General features: G+C 43.2%; 1 long non-coding RNA gene across 1 annotated transcript in view; it reads left to right on the forward strand.

Annotated features, from left to right (window-relative positions):
• The first annotated feature begins 1,117 nt into the window (after window positions 1–1,117).
• The window catches only part of LOC138247212 (uncharacterized), a 101,559-nt gene continuing 79,918 nt past the window's right edge, over window positions 1,118–22,758 (forward strand). The window contains exon 1 of the long non-coding RNA XR_011194365.1: window positions 1,118–1,538. This is a non-coding gene — a long non-coding RNA (uncharacterized lncRNA). The remainder of the gene's footprint in view (window positions 1,539–22,758) is intronic.

The raw sequence follows: 22,758 nt of genomic DNA on the forward strand, positions 1-22,758 counted from the left end.
CATCTGGCGGAGAAAGGGAACTGTGACAAACGCATCAGCAAAGTTACTGAGGCAAACTGAAAGTACACGCTTTACTGGAAACCCTCATGTATGTTAGTTGGATCTTTGTGATAACATATTGAACTAAGGGCATGATGTACAAAATGATAAATCTGAGGGTTTGCAACCGCTTAAACACTTTTTGAAATTAACTAAACCTTCAGAAAAGGTTTCTGTATTGCTAAATAGGTTAAGTGCACATTAAGGAATTGTTATTTGAAAGGGTCATTTTAAGAGCGCCTTCTAAATACAGATTCCTTAAGAGAAGCATTAATGTTTCGCAACCCAAATCCAGTCGCAAAACATTATTTTTTTAATACTAATTTAAAATTTATAGTAAGCCATTTGAAAACGGAAAGGGTCACAGTGGACACCTTCTTCTTTGAGGACGTTGAGAAAAACTTTTGCCTGTCCTAAAAATGGTTTGTTTAAATGGTTTTTTTATTCTTAGTGTATCCCGTTTTCCTTTTCTGCATATGAAAAACATATATTGTTTTATTTAAAAGCAATCACAGACACAGCAGTCTACTGACCTCAGAAGGCCCTCATGCATGTGACTCTAGGCAATTTTAGTGTGTAGCAATTTCCAACCTGCCTCATGCACATTAATGAGGTAGATCGAATTGCGACGCACAATGATTCCGAATTTTGAGAACAGACCTATTAGTGCATAGGTCAGTTCCCAAAATTATTTTCTATGCCCTATAAGTCAGGGCGCAATTTGCAACCACTTTTTGTGAATGGGAAATCTGTCAATTATGACTTTTAATCGGAATGTGGCCCCATGGGTTGTGATAATGGCGCTGGAAAGGGTTAGCTTACCACAAAAGGAGACAATGGGCCTGATTCTAACTTTGGAGGACGGTGTTAAACCGTCCCAAAAGTGGCGGATATACCACCTACCGTATTACGAGTTCCATAGGATATAATGGACTCGTAATACGGTAGGTGGTATATCCACCATTTTTGGGACGGTTTAACACCGTCCTCCAAAGTTAGAATCAGGCCCAATATGTTCATTTCAGGATTTCTAGATCATTTGGAATTGACACGTGTAAAGAAGGCCTATGAATTTAAGGAGGTTAGCTTCGGTGCCTTGTGCTAGAGTGCATGAATGTAGAGTCCCTCTGCAGTGGTACACACACCTTAAAATGTTTTGTTTTATGAATTAATGCACCTCTAATGTATTTGAACATATATTTATTTATACACACGAACACACACATATGTACATAACATATATTTTTAAAGAAATGAATGCAAATGGTTTGTTCTTGCGGTTTGTCCAGCCCTCGTGAGCCTCGCGCCACACACTCCTGCTGCAGTGAACAAACAGGAAGCACACGCGGCGCGTGGTAGGGCCTGGAGGGGGGACGCTGTCGGCCTTCGGTGCCTGCGGCATAAAAGCAGCGGTGGGTGAGACAAGTGAGGCGCGATGGATCAAGCGGGGGCGAGGAGGCTCAGAACAGATGAGTGAAAGCTCTGAAGGACGCAAGCAGGTAAGATGTTCAGAACATATTTCTTGTATTTACTTTGTGCACATTGTGAGCCCAATAGTTGGGAATGGTAGACTTTTTCGTGTTTTTTTCGACAACAAGATTGTTTGGCTCAAGGCTGGATTAGAGTGTGATGGAAATAGATTCCACAATTCTGCAGTGGTTTTTGGACGACCAGTGGGGCTGGGGCAGAGATAGAAATCTACTGGCCCACACCCAGAGCCTGCCTGGGTCACGGCGCTGCATTCCTCTGAAGTTTCTGAGAGGACAGGATCAAAGTGGTGGAGAGAGGGCGAAAGGTGTCAGAGAGGGATGAGATAAGGCCGAGTAAATGGGATACGGAATGGGGAAAGAAAGAGGTTGGAAGTAAGGATGTCAAGGAAGGAACTGGAGGACGGAGATGGAGATGCTGTGAAGTGTAGACAAGGTATGGGTGGGCGAGGACGGGAGGAAGGAGATGGAGATGCTGTGAAGTGAAGACAAGGTATGGGTGGGCGAGAACTGGAGGAAGGAGATGGAGATGCTGTGAAGGGAGGATGGAGATGCTGTGAAGTGTAGACAAGGTATGGGTGGGCGAGGACGGGAGGAAGGAGATGGGGGATGCTGGGAAGTGAAGGCAAGGTATGGGTGGGCGAGAACTGGAGGAAGGAGATTGAGATGCTGTGAACTGAAGACAAGGTATGGGTGGGCGAGAACTGGAGGAAGGAGATGGAGATGCTGTGAAGGGTGGAAGGAGATGGAGATGCTGTGAACTGAAGACAAGTTATGGGTGGGCAAGAACAGGAGGAAGGAGATGGAGATGCTGTGAAGTGAAGCCCAGGTATGGGTGGGCGAGAACAGGAGGAAGGTGATGGTGTGAAGTGAAGACAAGGTATGGGTGGGCGAGAACTGGAGGAAGGAGATTGAGATGCTGTGAAGTGAAGACAATGTATGGGTGGGCGAAGGACGGGAGGAAGGAGGTCGAGATGCTGTGAAGTGAAGACAAGGTATGGGTGGGTGAGAACGGGAAGAAGGAGATGGAAATGCTGTGAAGTGAAGACAAGGTATGGGTGGGTGAGAACGGGAGGAAGGAGATGGAGATGCTGTGAAGTGAAGCCCAGGTATGGGTGGGCGAGAATGGGAGGAAGGAGATGGAGATGCTGTGAAGGGAGGAAGGAGATGGAGATGCTGTGAAGTGAAGACAAGGTATGGGTGGGCGAGGACGGGAGGAAGGAGGTCGAGATGCTGTGAGGGGAAGACAAGGTATGGGTGGACGAGAACGGGAAGGAGGTCGAGATGCTGTGAAGTGAAGACAAGGTATGGGTGGGCGAGGACGGGAGGAAGGAGGTCGAGATACTGTGAAGTGAAGACAAGGTATGGGTGGGCGAGAATGGGAGGATGGAGATGCTGTGAAGGGAGGAAGGAGATGGAGATGCTGTAAACTGAAGACAAGGTATGGGTGGGCGAGGACGGGAGGAAGGAGGTCGAGATGCTGTGAGGGGAAGACAAGGTATGGGTGGACAAGGACGGGAGGAAGGAGTTCGAACAGGTAGGTTGGGAGACGCTGAGAAGAGTAGGACGCAGATAGAAGAGAGGATACGGGAGAATCTGGGGAGAGGAAGGGGACTAAAAAGAGGAGAGAGTGAAATGAAAGTGAGTAGAGAAACACAGAGAAAGGTGGGAGATGAGAACGAGTGAGGAGGCGAAGGAGAAGAGATACCGAGGAAGTGATAATGAGAGACGGTGAAAGGAGGGCAGGTGAGGTAGGGATGGAGATAGGAAGGAGACGGAGACAGGCAGGTAGAATGAGGAACTTGAAAACCTCCGGGTACCAGAAGTGCAGCAAGTACTGTGACACCGTGGTCAAGGGATGTGAGGGGCCCTCTGCACCCCAATTATGGTTGTCTTTCTGCTACAGACAGTGGACGAAGGGGGGCTATTTTCCATTTTTGCAAGAGGGCCCATGCCACCTTGCTGCGAGCCTGCATACTGGTCCCAGCAGCGGCCTCCCTCTTCAGCACAGGGGAGTGATGCTATTTTGTGCTAGTGATGTGGCCTCTGACCTTAGAGGTGCCCGCCCAGGGTGGACAGGGCTCCATAAGGGCACTGAGACCAGTGGTAGAATTACTACATTTTTGCTTAAGCGCAAGTGTGGCATAACATAATGCGAAATACAGCACCTATTTACTTTCTATGATGAAACCCCGGATGCACAGCACAAAACTGCTTTGTTCGGCACGACTGCATGCACAAGTGGTGTAAGTCCACCTCTGCTTCTTTAAATAACCCCACACCTGGCTACTGACGGCTCCCGGGTGAGATCCGCTCACGCCTTGCCTCAGCAGCGAATGGCTCACCTGCCTGGCGAAACCTCACAGCCTTTCCCCTCTCTGCCAAATTCATGTTATTAAAGTGAAATAATTACTCCGCATCAGGGCTAATTCTAAACTACTACTAAAATAATAATAATTTAGGGCTGACGTTCTAAAAGCATTTTTTTTTTCTTTCAAAAACGCCCCATCCCGCATTTAACTTTCAACCTTTCCCTTCATTCTCTATTTTTGTTTTATTTTCTTCTTTGGATATTTCCTTCTTGTTCAGTTTTCTTTTTTAATTCGAACGTGATGTACTTTAATTCATGTTCGTTGCCCCAAAACTCTCTTGTTAACTTTTCCTCCCACATCTTACCCCTTTTGGGGATTCTTTAAAGACAGTTCTACGTGAAAATGATGTTAATTATTTATTTCAAATGAATTAACAAATACAATTTCTTACTTCGAACCAGTTAGGTGTTATCACCGGCCAGGCTTCATTGGCCCATTGTGCACCATCACAGGGGGAGAGGGGAGGAATGTGCCATATCTTGTAGATACAGTGCACTGCTGCTCTTTTCTTTTAAAGCAGGGCACCTCAGCAAGAAGGCTTGTGACACTGCCTTGCGCCAAAAGATTGTAAATGAGACCCTAAGACAGTGAGCCGAGCCAGGGCTGAACCAGGGGTCTGGTATGGCACTTAGAGCCCTTGCACGCTTTGAGCCCTGAAATGTTTGCTATGTAAATCACACAACACATATCATATAAAATATGAAAAAAGCCTCTTAGGTATTCATTTTTTTAAATGTCTTTAGCACGTGGAAGCTTTTACATTAATAGTCACATTGTAGCATTGCACTGAGCTTGAGCCATTACTGAATTAACAAGGCAAGATGTTTGTCATGAAAACCCTGCACGTGGCCCTGATTACTACAGAATAATGGTACTGTAAATTAAATCACACTCAATAGGTTTTTGTACAGCTGGCATTCTGAATTCACATATTTGAAAGTGCTTTCATGCATGATAATGTAGAAAAAGGAGCTTTGGTGGAATAAAATATTTGCTTAAAATCCTCAGTTTATCCAAGTTTTCTGGGTTCACTTAGTACAAATCAGTCACTGAATGGATATCCATTTCTATTTCCTTTTTTATGTTAACACTTTGGTTTTACCATATGGACATTCTTCAGCAATTTTTATTTTGCGGAAGCTCGACCTAATGTATTGGAGCGCTTTTCAAAAACACCAGCTACCTTACACAAGGTCACGTTCATTTTTAGTGGCAGAGGAAGAATAAGGGTCTGATTGAGATCTTGCCGGACGGGGTTGCTCTGTCACAAACCTGACGGATATCACATCCTCTGTATCACGATTCCATTATATCCTATGGAAATTGTAATACGGCGGATAAAATAATAACCCTCATGTTTGTGACCGTAACCCGTCCGCCAAGATCTAAATCAGGCCCTAAGTGGTTTGCCACAGATCTCTCCAGTAGGTGCATTAACCTACTGAATCAAATGGAATGAGAATCTGTGAGCGGCGGACACACACACCGGTGTCCACATTAGGTGCATTTATCCATAGTTTTCTGAAATAGGAGGAATCTGTGGCATGCACACTACACATAATCTCAACCAATTGAACTGTTTCACCAACATTTAAAGCAGTGTACTGCAATAAAAAACAGAACATTGCAATCATTTTACTGATCTTGTATTTTTTTTTAACTGCAAGATATGGTGCATATTTGTATTTACTTTAGTTTTCTTAAAACTTTCAGTCCTTGACCTTTTCCTTTTCCACCCCTCTGGACAAGCTCTTGTTTTTTTTTTATCTGCTATCTGTTTGAGTCCTTTTTATCTCTCTTGTTATGTTCTCCTTTATCTTTATTATTTTCTTTTCCCCTCCCCATCAAGAATCCCCCCTAGGCTTTTACTTCAGCAGTCAGCTGAATGTGAAGCCAAACAAGAACATCATAAGCAGAGCTGGCCTATTGTCATCCTCTGCATGACCATGTCCCCGGAGAATTGTGTGAAACGTTCAATCCCTTCTTAAAGTGAGGCAGCCTTGGGTTGTGCAATATGATCCAGCACAGGTAGGAAAAAAACACGCCCAACAGCTACTCCTCACCTGAGCCATGGGCTCATTGCCGAATATGGTCAACACACAATTGTTTTGCAATTTTACATAGTGCACACTCAACCAGGAGGTATTAGAACACTCTACACGAGCACCAGTTACATTACAAAGGTCACAAACATTTTTGTTTTTTAGGCACGGTGAGATTAAGTGATTTGCCCAGAATCACAGGATGTTGATCTGACACCGAGACTCAAACGGGTTCTCCAGTTCCAAAGTCGGCAGCTGTGACCGAAACGCCACTTCTGGGGCAGAGGGAGTGTGGCAGTCAGAAACTGTGTGAAAGCTCGGCTCAGTATGAGCTCTAGGTTTCAACAGGATCTCGAGCCGAGCCAGAGACAGACTTCAGTCTCTAGCCTGGTTCAAGCTTTCATTGGATTTTCCACCTCTATGTGCAATACAGCACACAGGCAAAGTCAGAATCCTTTTGAGAAAAAAACTTGATCCCTAACCTTACGCTGGCCTCCAGTAGGTGCTAAATTTGTTGCTCAAATCCCTGTGTATGAATGTTAGTAGATAGGAATTTGTGTCAAAATCTAGGGGTGGTTGTACGGGTATTCCCATGTACCACCCCTGTTACCTTCCGTGTAACAAAGTAGCACAAATCGCTACTTTGCTTTACTTTGAGGCCACATTCCAGCGCAAGACATATATTGGGCTGTGAAAGTAAATTCCAAAAACCCTTTGTGCCGGGTTTGCTTCCCAAAGTTGATACAAACCAGCACAAAGTGCTGATAAATTCATCCTCAACAGTGATTCCTCAACAGTGTGAGCAGAAAGTTTGTACGTCTGCTGCTAGGATATGTTGTGGGCAGTATTGTGTTCCTGCTGTGTAGGGAGCTATGTGTCTGTCTTTGGTATTAATATCACAGACACTTACTCTGTGACTGTGTGGTAGGGCATAACCTGCAAACAGCAAATTTCAGAAACACGAATCGATAGTTGTCACCTGTGACTCCAGTAGTACACGCTAACTTGCAAAGTGACTGAGTAAATTAAAGCGATGAAGAAATAGCCATTTCTCCAAAAACAAATACATGCCACCAGTTGTGCCTGTGGGCTGGTGTACAATGGGCTTGTGACATGGTCCATCGGCTTTGCCCGAGAGGGAGACTTCTACAACTACGACTTGTGCTGTGTGTAGAGGAGGATCACATTGCTTCTACCTTTTTTGTGCGTAAAGGAGGCCTGAACTGAGTCAATGTCTGCTGAACCTGTGCTGTGAGTAACAGCGACCCGCATTGCTGCTATTTCTTCGGGGTCTGAGGGAGGCTTGACTGCTGCGGCATGTACTGTACCTGTGTTGGGTGTGAAGGAGGCATACACTGCTACAGCATGTGCTGTACCAGTGCTATATGTAATGGAGGCCTGCACTGCTCCCAGCTGTGATGAGCGTGTTGGGAGTGAAGGAGGCCTGCGCTCCTTCTATCTGTGCTGGGTGTGAAGGAGGCCTGCGCTGCTTCTATCTGTGCTGGGTGTGAAGGAGGCCTGGGCTGCTTCTATCTGTGCTGGGTGTGAAGGAGGCCTGCGCTGCTTCTATCTGTGCTGGGTGTGAAGGAGGCCTGCGCTGCTTCTATCTGTGCTGGATGTGAAGGAGGCCTGCGCTGCTTCTATCTGTGCTGGGTGTGAAGGAGGCCTGCGCTGCTTCTGTCTGTGCTGGGTGTGAAGGAGGCCTGCGCTGCTTCTGTCTGTGCTGGGTGTGAAGGAGGCCTGGGCTGCTTCTATCTGTGCTGGGTGTGAAGGAGGCCTGCGCTGCTTCTGTCTGTGCTGGGTGTGAAGGAGGCCTGCGCTGCTTCTATCTGTGCTGGGTGTGAAGGAGGCCTGCGCTGCTTCTATCTGTGCTGGGTGTGAAGGAGGCCTGCGCTGCTTCTATCTGGGCTGGGTGTGAAGGAGGCCTGCGCTGCTTCTATCTGGGCTGGGTGTGAAGGAGGCCTGGGCTGCTTCTATCTGTGCTGGGTGTGAAGGATGCCTGCGTTGCTTCTATCCGGGCTGGGTGTGAAGGATGCCTGCGTTGCTTCTTTCTGTGCTGGGTGTGACAGAGGCCTGCGTTGCTTCTATCTGTGCTGGTTATGAAGGAGGCCTGCGCTGCTTCTATCTGTGCTGGGTGTGACAGAGGCCTGCGTTGCTTCTATCTGTGCTGGGTGTGACAGAGGCCTGCGTTGCTTCTATCTGTGCTGGGTGTGACAGAGGCCTGCATTGCTTCTATCTGTGCTGGTTATGAAGGAGGCTTGCGTTGCTTCTACTAGAGTTCGATCAGTTCAACCCCTGGGTCAGACATGCCTCAGGGATGCTTTGTGTTGGAGTGAGCTGGGCAGCTGAGACAAAGAGAGAGAAAAATGAGGAAGAAAAAAAAATGGAGCCGTGTAGGCAGAGTGGCCTCAGCACTGTACTGTGAGGCAGTGTTTCCTCGCTGTGTTCCCTCATTCCCTGCTGTGGAGTTGGGAAAGGGAGGAATGGTGGGGGCCGAACAATTGAGCACCACCTGTATGTTGTCTGCTTTCCAAACCGGGGCTTCTTATTTTCATTTCCAGTTGGCCCAAATCAAAGGCCTTAAATAAAGGGCCGTGAGGCCTTCTTTTATTGAAGTATCACCCTCTCTAGCAGCCCTCTGGAGACTAATACCGAGATGCCAATGCAATAGAAGGACTGAAAGGCACACAGCTTATCACGCTACAAGTACTTTAGTGAAACTATGACTTGGAGGCTGTTGTTTTTTTTACTTTGTTCAGGCTCTTTATGTAAGAGGTGTGCTTTCGCTTAAGAATGCCAAATGTTCCAGTGTTTATAAGTTATTACACAAATAATGATTTTAATGGCACTTACTAATTTAGTTTGCATTTAATTATTTTATAGCACTACTTATCCAAGTGTACGTTGTCAGAAAACTTTATGCACACACAGAGCGACAACAGATCATAAAAGTGTAGAAATCAATGTACTAGTAATGTCACATTAGAGATTGAGGGTTATAAGATGTAGGAGTTAATATCATCCATACTTGTAGACATTCTGGCCCAGATTTAAGAGGGCCTAGCGCCTCCTTGCACCACATTAGCGTAATTTTTTTTTTTAATGCTAATGTGGCCCAACGAGGCCACAATCGCCACAACAGATTTACAAAAGTGACACACTTTGTAAACCCTTGTGCCACATTAAGCCTGTGCCACGCATAACGTATGCAAGGGGGCGTTCCCCCGGTAAGGGGAGGGCGCGAAAAAATGGCACAAAGAAATCAAAAATATTTCTTTGTGCCATTTTATGGGCATTTTTAATGCCTGCTTAGAGCAGGCGTTAAAAAATGGCAACAAAATAGGGTAGTAGTAGATTAAAGAACGCACATCCAACATTGAACTCCAATATAGGGCAGAGTATAAGGTTCACAAAGTCATTGTGCAGGTGCTAAAGTGGTATTGGTTTCTTTACTACCCAAGAAACCTAATCAATAATCAAGACAAAAATTATACCACACTACTCAAAACACAAGTCCAGTTGCATCATAATCAAACACCGGCTCAAGTACATTGATGTTGCATGTCCAAAATGCAAAAGGCTTTTATTTGGTAGTGATGTAATCCTTTATATATTTTCAAAGATAGAACAAGGCAGCCAACATGTGTTTCATCACTAAAAACGTGACTTTTTCAAGGCTAAAGAACGGGTAAATCGATTTATGTACTGAAGATGTGCATTCGTTCGCTATAGATGCACTGAAAAACGAGGAAGATTCCAAATTCCACCTCACAGTCTCTATGGGTCAGGTCTTTAAAGGTAAATAATCCGAAAAGAGTCCCCAAATAATCTGTAGAAACTATGAAGTATCGAGAAATAGCGCTCCTTAGAATGGGCTTAAAATAACATGAAAAAGTTGCCAATTAAGTTTACAGCTTTAAAGCCGTGGTAAGCCAACTCTGATGTGAAGTAAAACCGTGTTGCAATGTTTGTGTAGCTTTTGATGCTATTGCCCCCTACCATGTGCCATGGTGCGTCATATTTTAAATACTGCACACAAATGGTGGCAGTAGGGAGTGCTAAGGGACGCAAGAAATTTTCTTAAATCTACCCGCGCAGTAGTGATGAGGGCGTTTTCATCCACTCTCCGCCGTTTAAAAATAGTTTAGTGCACTTACAAACATAGGGGTAGTGTTGGAATGTCATTGTTGGGCCACAGTATTTAATACAACAGCACATGCAGTCACAGCACCCTGACTAACCCTCCACTACCCAAACAGCTGACCAAAACCTAGACAAATGAAATAATCTCCAAATAGCACCAGTAGTAGGTTTATGGGAAAGGGACTCGGGGACCACTGCCTACTGGCATCACAGAATTATCGCCCCCCCCGCATTAGGTCGGGGTGTGGTTACACAATGAAGTGCCAAAAAGGAAGAAGGAGGGAACCAAGCTGTAATTTTAATAGCAAGCAATTGTTAAATTATGTTTCCATAATTTTAGTTAGGGTTTTGTTACACGTACAAATGGGCACTCCCATCTATCAGTTGCCATAATCAAAGGGAAAAAAACACACCTTTTAGATCAAATATTTTTTTACTGAAACATTTTTCCTCTTGTTGCTTGAACAGTATTTTATATTTTCATAATTTTCTTGCTCCATACTGCAGAGCTGCAATGGTGTTAGGTAACGGCCCTGATTTCGAGCGTGGCGGAGAGGCTACTCCGCCACAAACGTGAGGGATATCGCGTCCGCAGTATTACGATGTCCATAGTATATAATGGCATGGTAATATAGCGGGCGGACTATCCGTCAAGCTTGTGACAGAATAACTCCATCCGTCAAACTCAAAATCAGGCCCTAAGTGCGAGATATATACGAAAAATCCAGTTTGCGATTTCCTATTTGCGATTTGCAACAGGAAATCGCAAACAGCACTGCACTACATTGTGTTGAACACTGTTTGCGATTCCCAAATGGGTCGCAAGGACCTGCCTCAGCAATATTCATGAGGCAGGTCACAATTTACGACCCATTGGGAATGGCCAACACTCACAGGGATGGTGGCCTGATGGGGTCAGCAGACCACCATGTCTGCAACTGCTTTTTAAATAAAGCAGATTTGTTTTGTAATTCAGCCGTTTTATTTTCTTTACAAGAAGAAAACTAAAAAGTGTTCTTTTCATTTTTTTACATTTGGCAGTGCCTGCTCTAAAAAAATGTTTTCACTTACGTTCACAAAGGGGAAAGGGTCCCTTGGAGACCCCTTCCCATTTGCAAATGGGTTACCGCCTCCTCTACGAGTTGGTAAAAGATGAATGTTTTGCCACCACAATCTGGCTGCAAAACATTCATACATTCAAACATGCCGTTGCTATTCGGTTATTAGAAAGGGACGCCGTAAACACGTCCCTCCCTAATACCAAATCACAAATGCCAGAATGCGATTTGGTAACATGTTCTGAGTTGCATTTTGCCTTTCGTACATGGCAAAATGCATTTTACCAGTTGCAAACGGTCCGATGGGCCTTCTCCACCTGGGTGTCCCCGCAACGTTTCATAATCTTTGGGTTGGGCATGTAACACACCCACTGATTGGTTGCTTATAACAAGCTTGTGCACACACCGGCTCACGTAAAAGTGGAAATAGCACATTATAATGAATGGACTTGCATTAATGAGGAAAGGGGAGAATATAGTACCACTGGTCCAAAGAGGTCAGAAAGAAGGGTATCTTGTCACCTGGGCTCTTTCTTTAAGCCCCACCCGCCGCCCTGTTGCTCACTGCTCGTGGCTTTGCTTTTGCTCTCTTATTGCCCCTGTTGCAGAGCTTAGGTTGTTAGGCTGCTGCTGCCCTCTGGAGGAGAGTGGCTAAATAAAGCAAGGGACGCAACTCTACTGTGACGTAGCTGTGACTTACTCTTCTAGTGCTTCCTGGTTTATGACTTAATTCCAGGCGTAGTCCTTGCCTCTTGGAGTTCACCACCAACTCTCCTTGCAGAAAAATGTTAGTGAATCGAGCCTACAGTTTTGTATTTGTTGTGTTTTTTTTAAATTTAAAAACACGTTATTGATATTTTTAGGAATATATCGGAAAGCATAATAGTTTTCTTATTTCTGACTTTTTAACAGAATCAAATTTTTAAGAATTAATCGAAGATGCATTGTTTTTTACATATAACCAACCATAGGTGTGCTGCCCACAAAATACATGCGTCCTCTTTCATTGGCATGGCCTCTGATAAAATATATGGTGGGCCCAACCAAGCCGCAATGCTCCCCTTGCGTAAATCTATAGGCTATAAAAGGCTAACCCTATTGCATTTGTAAATACTTGTTTTTATATACATTTGTGCTGTCCATGGATCTACTGTTGACAGTAGTGATGTGCAAAGTTTATGGGTCATGAAAACAAAATGTGTGAATTGAGTTCTAGTGAAGCACCTCTTTAACTGTAATGTTCACGCCTATTCAGCAACCTTAGCCATCAGACCCTCTGAGCATCCTCAATATTTCAATCGCTATCTTCTTGTACTCGGTATTTACACTGTGTAGTCCATACCCCATGGCAGGCCTAGAGCACTTTAACACTGTCGGTTGTAGAGCGCGTTCCCTAAAGCATTTTTGTTGCTGAAACCATAGCAACAGCAGGAGCCAAGGCGAGTTGGTCGGCAAAGGGTGCTGTTTATTCTGAAGAAGGATGAGAGAATAGTACAGTTCTGAGGTGACTGCAAGACGGATGTAGCTGAAGAGGGAGTTTGTTCCAGAAGGCTGGAGCCAGTACCAATAATGCTCTGCTACCTCTCATCTAGGATCAGGTTCACTAAGCACATGCTTTGGCCTTGCATCCCACAAGTCAACATAAGGCAACACAAGTGCTTAAGGGACATTTACAATGACATGCAAGGCGATATTTGCATGACCTTGCATCAGTTTGTACTAGCAAAGTAAAGCAATGAAGTGCCTTTCGCTGACTCGTGGCACTCTGCGCCGAGGAGCCGTTACATGGGTGGAACATAAGCGTCCTGTTAATTCACCCATGCATTTTGACACAGACCCAGATTTACTAAAGTCACGAAACCTGAGTTTTGTGACTACCTGACCTTGGTGTGTCTACCCGACCTTGGCGTAAAGAGAAGAAATATTTATATTTCTCTTTGTTACTTCCTCTTTGCATGTGTGCTGCATCCTGCTCACACAAAGAGTAATACATTTCTAAAGATAGCTTTTGTGCAGGAAGGTGTGCCTTCCTGCACAAAAACTGTCCTGACCACAATACGGACATCCTTGTGCCATGAGTCAAGGGTGCCTGCTTTGGTGCTAGGCCGCCACAAGTGCACCAGTGCAAGGATAGAGCAGAAGTGCACAATACCTTAGTAGATATGGTGCATTTCTGGTCTCTCCCTTTCACACAACATAGCAAGTTCCCTTTCTATGTTGCATTAAAGTTGAGTTAATCTGGGCCCTAGTGTTTATAGAGAGGAATAACAAGAGGGTCTAATTCAGATAGTGCAAAATATATGAACAGCGCAAATGGGCACTTTCATATTAAAATCCAGGGCTAGTTAGAAAAGATGGCTACAAGGTTCAGAACATCACAGTGGCAGAAATGGGGAGACAATGAAGGGCATGCAACTAGTGGGGGCAAAGTCAAAACCTGCTGCCCTAAAAGCTAAATCTAGTCACAATTTAAGCAGCCATTTGGGAGGCACAGATCACAAAACTAAGCTGGCCTGTTTTTCACCAGGACGGTGACATATGAAATTCATTCAGAGGAGAAGAGACCAGGAAGAACCCTGGGCAGAAGCCATCATTGCTAGAAAACAGGACAAGATAACTGCAGTGAATTGGTCAAGTCGGAAACCAACTTGACCGCAAGATTCGTCTCAACCTTCACCAGAGTGTGGGAAACACATAACTCAGGGACCACAACACTGAGCCCCAGAGAACACCATTGCCAACAACAATTAGATTCTCAGTCTTTCTTGTCCACATTATGCCATCTGCTGCCCATCCAATCCTTAGCCAGAAATGTGCATTGCCTGAAAGATGAGGCTGAGGGCAACCTCCTCTGGCCTGATATTTTCCATTGTTGGACATGATTGTCAGAGTGACCCAATCCAGAAAGGCTTTCACCTGCTGCATGCATGGGTGTGGGAAAGGCCATTCCAAAACCATACAAGATTTTGGGCATATTGCCCTCAGATGCATTTCTGTCCCCACCTCAAAGTGCCCTATCCAGAGTTGGTACCTGTATTTGCCAGAATCAACGAGTAAGTTGGTTCCACCAAAGAGGAGAAGGGTTGAAATAGCCTCTCCCATTCAAAGCGGATGTCCATTTACACTCTCTTAGTCAATGCTGCCTTTTGATGAACTGGAAAAAATGTACTCTGGGATCCCATAAATTGGGGATAAACGTCCGACAGTCAACTTATACTTTTTAAAAAAAATATTTCACAAAGATTTCGGCAAGGAGGACACATGTGTTCTGCTTAATTGGTTACAGAGTCTGCATTTAGAAATATCTTATGTTATGGCATATGTCAGAGCCCTCTGCAAATTTCAGGTGATAATAATAATGGTAAGATAACTCTGGTGGTTAATGCACTTGCTGGGAAGATATCTGTGTTTTTTCTAGTCCTAGCTGTGACTCACAAAGTAGGCATAGAGGTACCTGCCGCATAGCGTATTGTGTAACATGCTGATTGCAGATTTGTATTTTATGCAGATAGGTAAGGTGGCTGCTGATTTTAACATAGAGATCCTTTTATTACTTCCATTTCATAAGTTGCAATCCTTCTAATATAGCACAACGAGCTATGAACTGGCATGAAGGAGATGCGTGCAAACTGCAAGACATGGGTTTAGATCCGTATTAGTTTGCAAAGGATGGTTCCTTTTGGTAGTGGTAAAGTCTTGTTAGTAGCGACAACCCCAATCACTGCGTTACATTTGTATATCCTGACTTTGTGTTTCTTCTGACCTTTCACTCTTAAGCTTAAACTTAAGATGTTAAAATTTTATGTTTCTGTAGAAAGCACTGGATTTCCGCCTAGTTGCATTTGAACCTCCTTGGTTTCATTTTTGATAATTTAGTTAGTGCGTACCGCCTTCTTCTGATGCCAGGATAGCAGTAGGTTTTTCTTATTTATCAGGGTACAGTCGTCCTGCCCCACCGTTGTATTTCTTGACATGATTTGAATTCAGTGTCTAGAGAAATGCTTGTTATAGTCGCTTCGATCGCCCCCCCTTGTTCAATCTTATTGCTAGTTCTTATTGCTAGTTCTCTGTTCTACACTTTTATGTTACCATTTGCTTTTGGCACCTTCTTGCTCTTTTGTCTAAGTTTTACATCCCAAAATGTAATTAAGGTGATTCATAAATGGCAGGTGTTACACTTGCGTAGTTAAGCCCTAGCGCTTTAACCAGTGCCCTGTAAATACATTTCTTCTATGCCAGATGTACACGTTTGGGTCTCTCTTTATTTGTCTTCTTCTTTAGTTATTTGCCATCGTGTAACACTCATAGATTTGCCAGTGGAATTAGCCCATCATGTTTGTATTCAATGGCTTTCCTCCTTAGTCTACAATGGAAAGCACTTTTGCATGGATGGCTCCCTCATTTTCACCATAATTATTATATGGTGAATATGTAAAGTTAAAAAGAATGCAAGAGGCCAGGTATTATCAATAAGTATTTTGTAGCTGAGACTAATAATGTTCCAGAGGTGCTGCAAAGATGTATCCAAGACAGATAAATCCATTTGTAGTAGAGCGAGCTGGGGATACGCACTGCCAATGCATTTTTCTGACGTCAGTAAGTGGGTACACATTGCTAAGCCTTTTACAACCAAATGTGCTTTGATGCTATTTGTAGAAAGATAATAGCTACATATATCTCTCTATAACTAAAAGTCTTCACTGTGATATTACACGGGCCCTCTGTTTTCAAGCTAGATGAAAAACACATATTATAAGCTTACAATAGAATATTGAATGTTTGCAAGTTCAGGCGCGTTCCTATTTAGCCACTTGGTCAATATCTCCCAAGCAAACTTCATCCTCTCCTAGATTTGTGAATCCACAGTTATCTTCTTTTTATGAACATTCTGTTTTCTGTTTGTTCCATTGTAGAGCTTAGCAAGGAGGTGGGTTTTAGAGAGAAGCAATAAGGCTTCTGATATAGACCGGGCCATTGGAATAGGTCATGCCGCTCATTTCAAGCTAGAATCATCTGTTTTATTGAAAAGAAAGAGAAGCAAGCTTTGACCCAACACTCCATTGTCCATCAAAAATAATGTCTTGTTCCCAGTAATTTGGCTTTTGTCAACTATACGAGTTTTTAATCACAAGTTGTAGGTGGTCCTTATTCTCTTCCGAATCGTTGAAACCATTAGTAATATACTCATTATGGAAATTTTGTCACTGTATGCAAGGGCACACGCAAAATTGCTTTCATTTATACTTCATTTAATTTTGTGCAAATCTTTACCAATATTAAATATTGTTTTGTATGTATGTAAGTAAAATCGAAGATTTTTCATCTCTCTTCCCACAGCGTTTCAGGACTAACGTTCTTTCAGTGGAATAGTTTTTCCAAACGCAAGAATTAAACAAGACGCACAGTTGGTCATGGACTCCTCTAATGGTTTAAACGTGACTGAATTTCCTATCAGGCAAAACAAACATCTTCTACAAAAAAGCTCACATGCAGGTTTGTGGTTCACCTGCCTCGCATGTCTAAAAGTACAATCCACAATTAGTTCATGTCAGAAACAAAAGGATCATTTATTTGGTTACAATGCTCACAATGGTATAATGTTATCAAAGATGATTATAAACAACACCACATCATGGGTAAAAAGGTTTGGCTTAAACAGTATACGACTTGTAAAACACCTAATGTGGCTACCTATTTAAATGTCCATTTGGAATGACATACATGAGTCATACATCAAGAGCAATGAGGGTAAGATTGGCAGAATAGAAATCGGACATCAGAATAAAAAAACATGAAATCAAGTACGAAATAAGAGATGCTACAAGTCAAATAACATTCCAGATTTGTGAGCTATTATTGAAATCCAAATGAGGTGACAAGTTATTTTATAAAGAGAACTTTGGTGGATCAAAGTGTTACATTTAGAATGTCCCAAGGGAATAAATGAGATGGTTTCATTAACTTTTTTTAAGACATCCTTTAGTAGTATTTATGAAGAAATGCATGAAATATTTTGATGGCACTTTATGCAACTCCCTCGAAATATTCAAGTGTATGAGGGAGATATTAATGTATTTGGTCCTCAGAGTAGGTTGACAATCATTTTGTTTAATGTTTCATGCGTACATTGTCACGGAGGAAAATTGTCATCACAATATGGAACATAATTATATATGGCAGCAGTTCTTAACCCATTGACTTCTGTGGACCAACTGAATCATTTCTGAAATATGAGGACACTCCCGGAGTCATTTTTGGAAACCAAGTACCCCCAGCCTAATCAATTTCTATGATTTTGACCTCAGAACAATACACACAAATACAAAAACAAGTATATATCAAACAGATGCTCAAATATTGAAATAGTTTAGGTAATTCACAATCCAATATAGAAAAAGTATTCAATTGTTCAGTGTTGCTTGCATATTTGTATATATTTTATTAATTTTAATTGATTAATTTTAATACTATTTAATTTTGTAAAATAGTCACAGACCTCCTTCCCCCCAAGCAGGGCTCGCAGACCCATAGGGATCCTCGGACCACAGGTTAAGAAACACAGATATAAGATGTCAATAATTTCAGGCTAGGTGTTTGTCATCCAGCTGCAATAAATAATGAAGTAGACAGGAAGAAAGATTAACATGTTGAGACTTTTGGTTTTTGACTAAACTTTACTCAATTTCTGTGTCACATATGAGTAGATCCAATTACAGGAAGGAGTGTTTCCTTGCACTCTAGGCCATTTTGTGATGTTTAGCTTACAAGAGGAGCCTTTGACAGCTGTGTGCTTTGTTTGTTTTGTTTAATTCTAGGGTTTTATGTAACTGTTCCTCCAAAGATGGGACCTTCGTCCTGAAACGCATTGGGTAGCAAGATTAAACAGATTTTAATTCTGTGATTTAAAGAATATATGATACATAGGATGAAGTTATTATTACTAAAGATTTGTACAAAATAAATTAAACATGTAAGAAAGAATTTTTGGGAAATTCGCCATTTATGAGGAAATACGATCGTTTCCCAGAAAGAGTTCAGAATATTAAAGCCCCTTCACTTTCCCTCACTCAATTAGTTATTCTAACTTGAATAATTATGTATTTCCCAATAGGACGAGCTTTTTCCACGGGTGTGTAAAATCTATAATTATTTTAAGCATATTGTAAAATTGCTACACTATGGATTCTGCCCACATTAAGCCTGATTCCAACAGAAAAGTGTATTTGGTCTCTTGTGTTTAGTTACTTTGAGGGGCGATGTTTATTTCCTGAAGTGTCTTTTGTGTAAGATATGATTGACACCTACTAGGATATAATGTGGGATACCCATCGAATGGGATATTGTGTCAGGAAAGTTTACACTTGTGGGGTGCATGTGAATGGGGCTTCTTCAGGTTCAGTCAGACATAACTTTTTTTCACACTGACACTGCACAGATTGTAAGAGAGAACTACATAGCCCTCTTGTAATTGTTATATTTTCTTTCATCTCAGGTGAAGATCCGCCAGGAGGCCCCACTGAGGAATCAACAGTTTGGTTGCAGAGGTGGGTGGCGCGTCAAGGACTGTCCAACCTGAGAATGGTGAGATGTGACTGTCAATCTCAGGTCCGTCAGCCCATGACACGCCTACTCCAGAGCGCCATTGATATCGTTTCCTCAAATACAGCCGGATCCAGTGTCTGACTGACTGAAACACAGTCCAACGAAGGTATGTGTACCACTAGTACAGTCAAACTCAAGTATGCTCCAGAAAAGATCCACACCAAACAACTCTTGCATACAATGGAAACCAAGGTATGTTAGTTATATCAAAGCACATCTGTGTCAGATATATTGGAAGCATGCATGCTCCGGACACTGATAATCCAAAATTATGCCAAGGGGCAGATTAATCATTATTTCACACAGCTCAGCAAGCCACCTCGCTGCGCTGTGCTGAGTGAAAGGGGAAGAATGTACCATATTTAACATTATTCAGTACATTCCTGTCCTTTCCCTGCACTTGTGCCAATGCAAGGCGCCCTTGTGCTGTAGTGCAGCACACTTAGAGAAATTAAGATGTTATTCCTAGCTGCACCTCCCCTGGGAAGGAGTAGCATTTTGACCCCCTACCCAGGTTTACTAGTGCTGGTAAATCTGGAAATATGCCAATTTCCATAGGTTAATGCGTGGAAACACCCACACTCCACCCATGGAACACCTCCCTGGGACAGAGTAACGCAAGGCAGAGATTTGCACTGCCTTGCGTTACTCCAGAGTTATGAACCCACTCAGAGCCATGCAAGGCGGCACTAAAACAGTATAAATATGGGCCTATATTTTGTAAGTATGCGCCACATTTGCGTCAAAAAATCATGCGCAAATGCGGCGCAAAAAAAGTATAAATACGGGCCTGAGTCTCCCCCAACCCAGCCTTAGGAATAGGCCTGTTCGTTTCAATGTTCTTATAGCACGCCCTCTTGCTTGGACATAGTTTTGGTATGGCCGCCGGCTGTCAGAGGGTCTAGCAACACATAATGAAGAATACAACATATGTGCAGCCATATTGGAAACGTCATATTATCTTCAATAAGTGTGTCCTGCGTATTAGTTTCTTTTTTGTTTTCCAAATAGCCAGAGGTCAAGCTTCCGTAGTGCTTCAGCCACAATAAGCAGTCAAATATAAAGTAAGCAGTCGGGGTCGTGCAGGGCTGCTAAGGAATACAGCACACGTGGGAGGAATTACACAGTGATAGTGGAAAGGAAAGACAGACGCGCACATACCTCAATTGTGAAAGGGATCACATCGGTAGCTATAACTTGTTTCTAAAGAAAGAACAACGGAAATACAACCTTACATATTTAAAAGTCTAAATAAACATAACTAATAGAATGATTCATGTTTACCAATGTCGATTTAATAATCTGGCTGGCTGTCGCACTTCAAAGCTCTTCAAAGCTCTATAAAAAGGGAATGTGTACTCACCGTCTCGGTGAGCATGGAGGGGTGGATTGAAATCTAGGCATCCTCTGCTGAGACAGGTTCCCGTGTTCTGTTCAGCAGGGGCATGAGCCCATCGAGCTGCCTCGCCCAAACTACTGCTGCTCAGTGTGGAACAATGCGGAAGTCTCTGTCATCGATTAAATCTTTAACAATTCTGTACATACTTGGTGAAAGGCACTCGCGTATTGTCCACCCGGCCAATTTAATCTGACAAGAGTATTTATTGGCAGTGCTTGGGACCTGCGGTCCCAACTATGAAGAAAAGAACGACCTTACCCCGAGGCCTTCTCACGCACTCACTTGACCGTCATTCGGCAATAAGTCCTTCTTCTTCCTCTGTGCCCCTCTAGCCTGGACCTTGACCATTAAAGAGGTACGGTGGCTTCTCCTGACTGAGACCACCTTCATCCTGCGGGGAGCCCAGTGCATGCGTTGATGCCAAGAGCTACCTTAGATGTATCCTTAATTAGGGTGACCAGACGTCCCGGATTTCCCCGGACAGTCCCGGTTTTTAGAGGACTGTCCTGGTTTCCCGATGCTTCTCTTAATTTTAAACAAATGTCCCTGTTTTTGGGACAAAGGTCAGATCATGCCATAAATGTCCCGGTTTTTGGGACAAAGGTCAGATTATCTAGGGAAGCATAAATTCAAGGAATGCTCTCCTTTAACAGACGCCTACAAAGTATGCAATAATGAAGTAATTTATCTGTTACTGTCAGGCAACACAGTCCCATGTCTGCTTCTAGCAGAGAGACCAGTGGGGAGCAGAGAGAGGTGGGTGGGGCGGGTTGGGGCGCAGGGTGGAATGTCAAGTCGTAGCTAATTACACACATTCACAAAGCTACACAAAAAAAGTGACATGCCAGATATAAAAATTAGTGTAAAGTAGTGAGTCCTTCTTTTATGTCTGACCTGTCCCGGTTTTTGCTCCTCTAAATCTGGTCACCCTACCTTAACTATCATTGGATCCCAATATAAAACAAGCATTTGCAATGCACTGGGTCTCGCGTTTACTCGAGTCAAAGCTATTAGCGTTGTAAACTCCTAACCTGTCTTTTGTTGCCACATAAACTGAAAAGTAAAATAGTTTCACATAAACGAGCCAACAACCGTCATGAGCACAAAGCAAACAAAAGTTTGCTCACAGTGAAACGTATCAGCAAAAGTATCCATGTAACCAGCAATAGTACAATTATCAATGTAACCCGGCAAAAGCACAATTATTCATGTAACAAGCAAAAGTGCAAATATCCATATAACAGGGTTGATGTCATGCAAAGCGCTACATTACTGCCCAGCGAGATCGCGCTGCCTACAAATTAAAGAGAAAAAATAGTGCAGAAACCATACGGAAAACATGGAGCCTAATATGTTTTCAGTAGTTGGCCGGTGAGCTCGAGGAGGGCTAAATACCAGAAAAGGCATGATGTATGCATGCCTTTCACTAATGAAATCAAGCAAATTTTAAAAGGTAAGCCCACAAACCAACCACACTGATGGGCGTGACATGGGTGTGGTTAAAAGCCCTTAGAGAGATAACAACAGGACAGAGCACTTTGCGCTCGATTCTAAAAACCTAGCAGTCTTCGGGTGAACCTCTCTAGGAGGGCTTACTGCAATATGCTAAAATCCAAAATGGATACATGTTCGTGGAAGTGGGTCAGCGCCCTGAAGACTCGGATTACCTCCTCATTGTCTATCCTCGTTCCTGTCCTCAGCCAGCACCTTCCCACATCTGTACCAGTACAATGACAGACTCCTACTTCTATTTTGGACAGCACCCAAAAACAAGCCCAAATTAGCAGTGAATTGTCGGGGGTGGCGGGAGTGTACTGGAATTTGAAAGAGCTCCTGTTTCAAGGTCAGACTTAATGTTGATTGAATAACGGGTTAAAAATGAACTAAAGTCCCAGAATGCAACAGTATCGATTAGCTGAAATTTGTATGGAACTGGGTAACTCGCGAGGGTGTGGGTGCAGCCGTCATGATCATAAGCGCCCAGGGAGGAGTCATAATAAGAGAAGTGGGGGCACTAATTAGGTTAGACAGAATGCAAGTGACGTCAGGGTGCGTGACATTACTGTGTATGACATCACACATGGCATCACAAGAAGTGGCATCACAACCCACATTTGTAAAGAGGAAATGAGTGTAAATAAAGATGCTGCTCCTTGTAATGCCAGCCTCAGGTAGGTGCACCATTTTGGCACAGATCCATGTAACGCCAACCTGAGGCAGGGAAATGCAAGGCTGCGCTCTTTGCTTCATTGTTTTACTTTATTTTTCACAAAGTCACACAAATCAGGATTTGCATGGCTTTGTAAATCCAAATATAGATTTTGCATTGGGCTGCTCCAAAACGAGTGACACAACCTTGATGCAAAATCTTAGTAAATCCGGGCTTCAGATATACGTTTATTTTTTAAAAACTGACACAAGGAAATTGGCAACAAGCAGAAATGTGACAGTAAATCTGTTCTAACTTGATTAGTTGCAAAGACTGCATTTTAAAATATGTTATGGGGATAAGTCACCTGCTGCCGAGATCTTCATGTGCCCAGCAAATCTCAGGCAATAACAATAATGATCTTTTTGTTACTTCAAGTTCATAAATTGCAATCTGTCTAACATAGC

This window comes from Pleurodeles waltl, chromosome 7 (genome assembly GCF_031143425.1).
Source record: "Pleurodeles waltl isolate 20211129_DDA chromosome 7, aPleWal1.hap1.20221129, whole genome shotgun sequence".
Taxonomy (NCBI): domain Eukaryota; kingdom Metazoa; phylum Chordata; class Amphibia; order Caudata; family Salamandridae; genus Pleurodeles; species Pleurodeles waltl.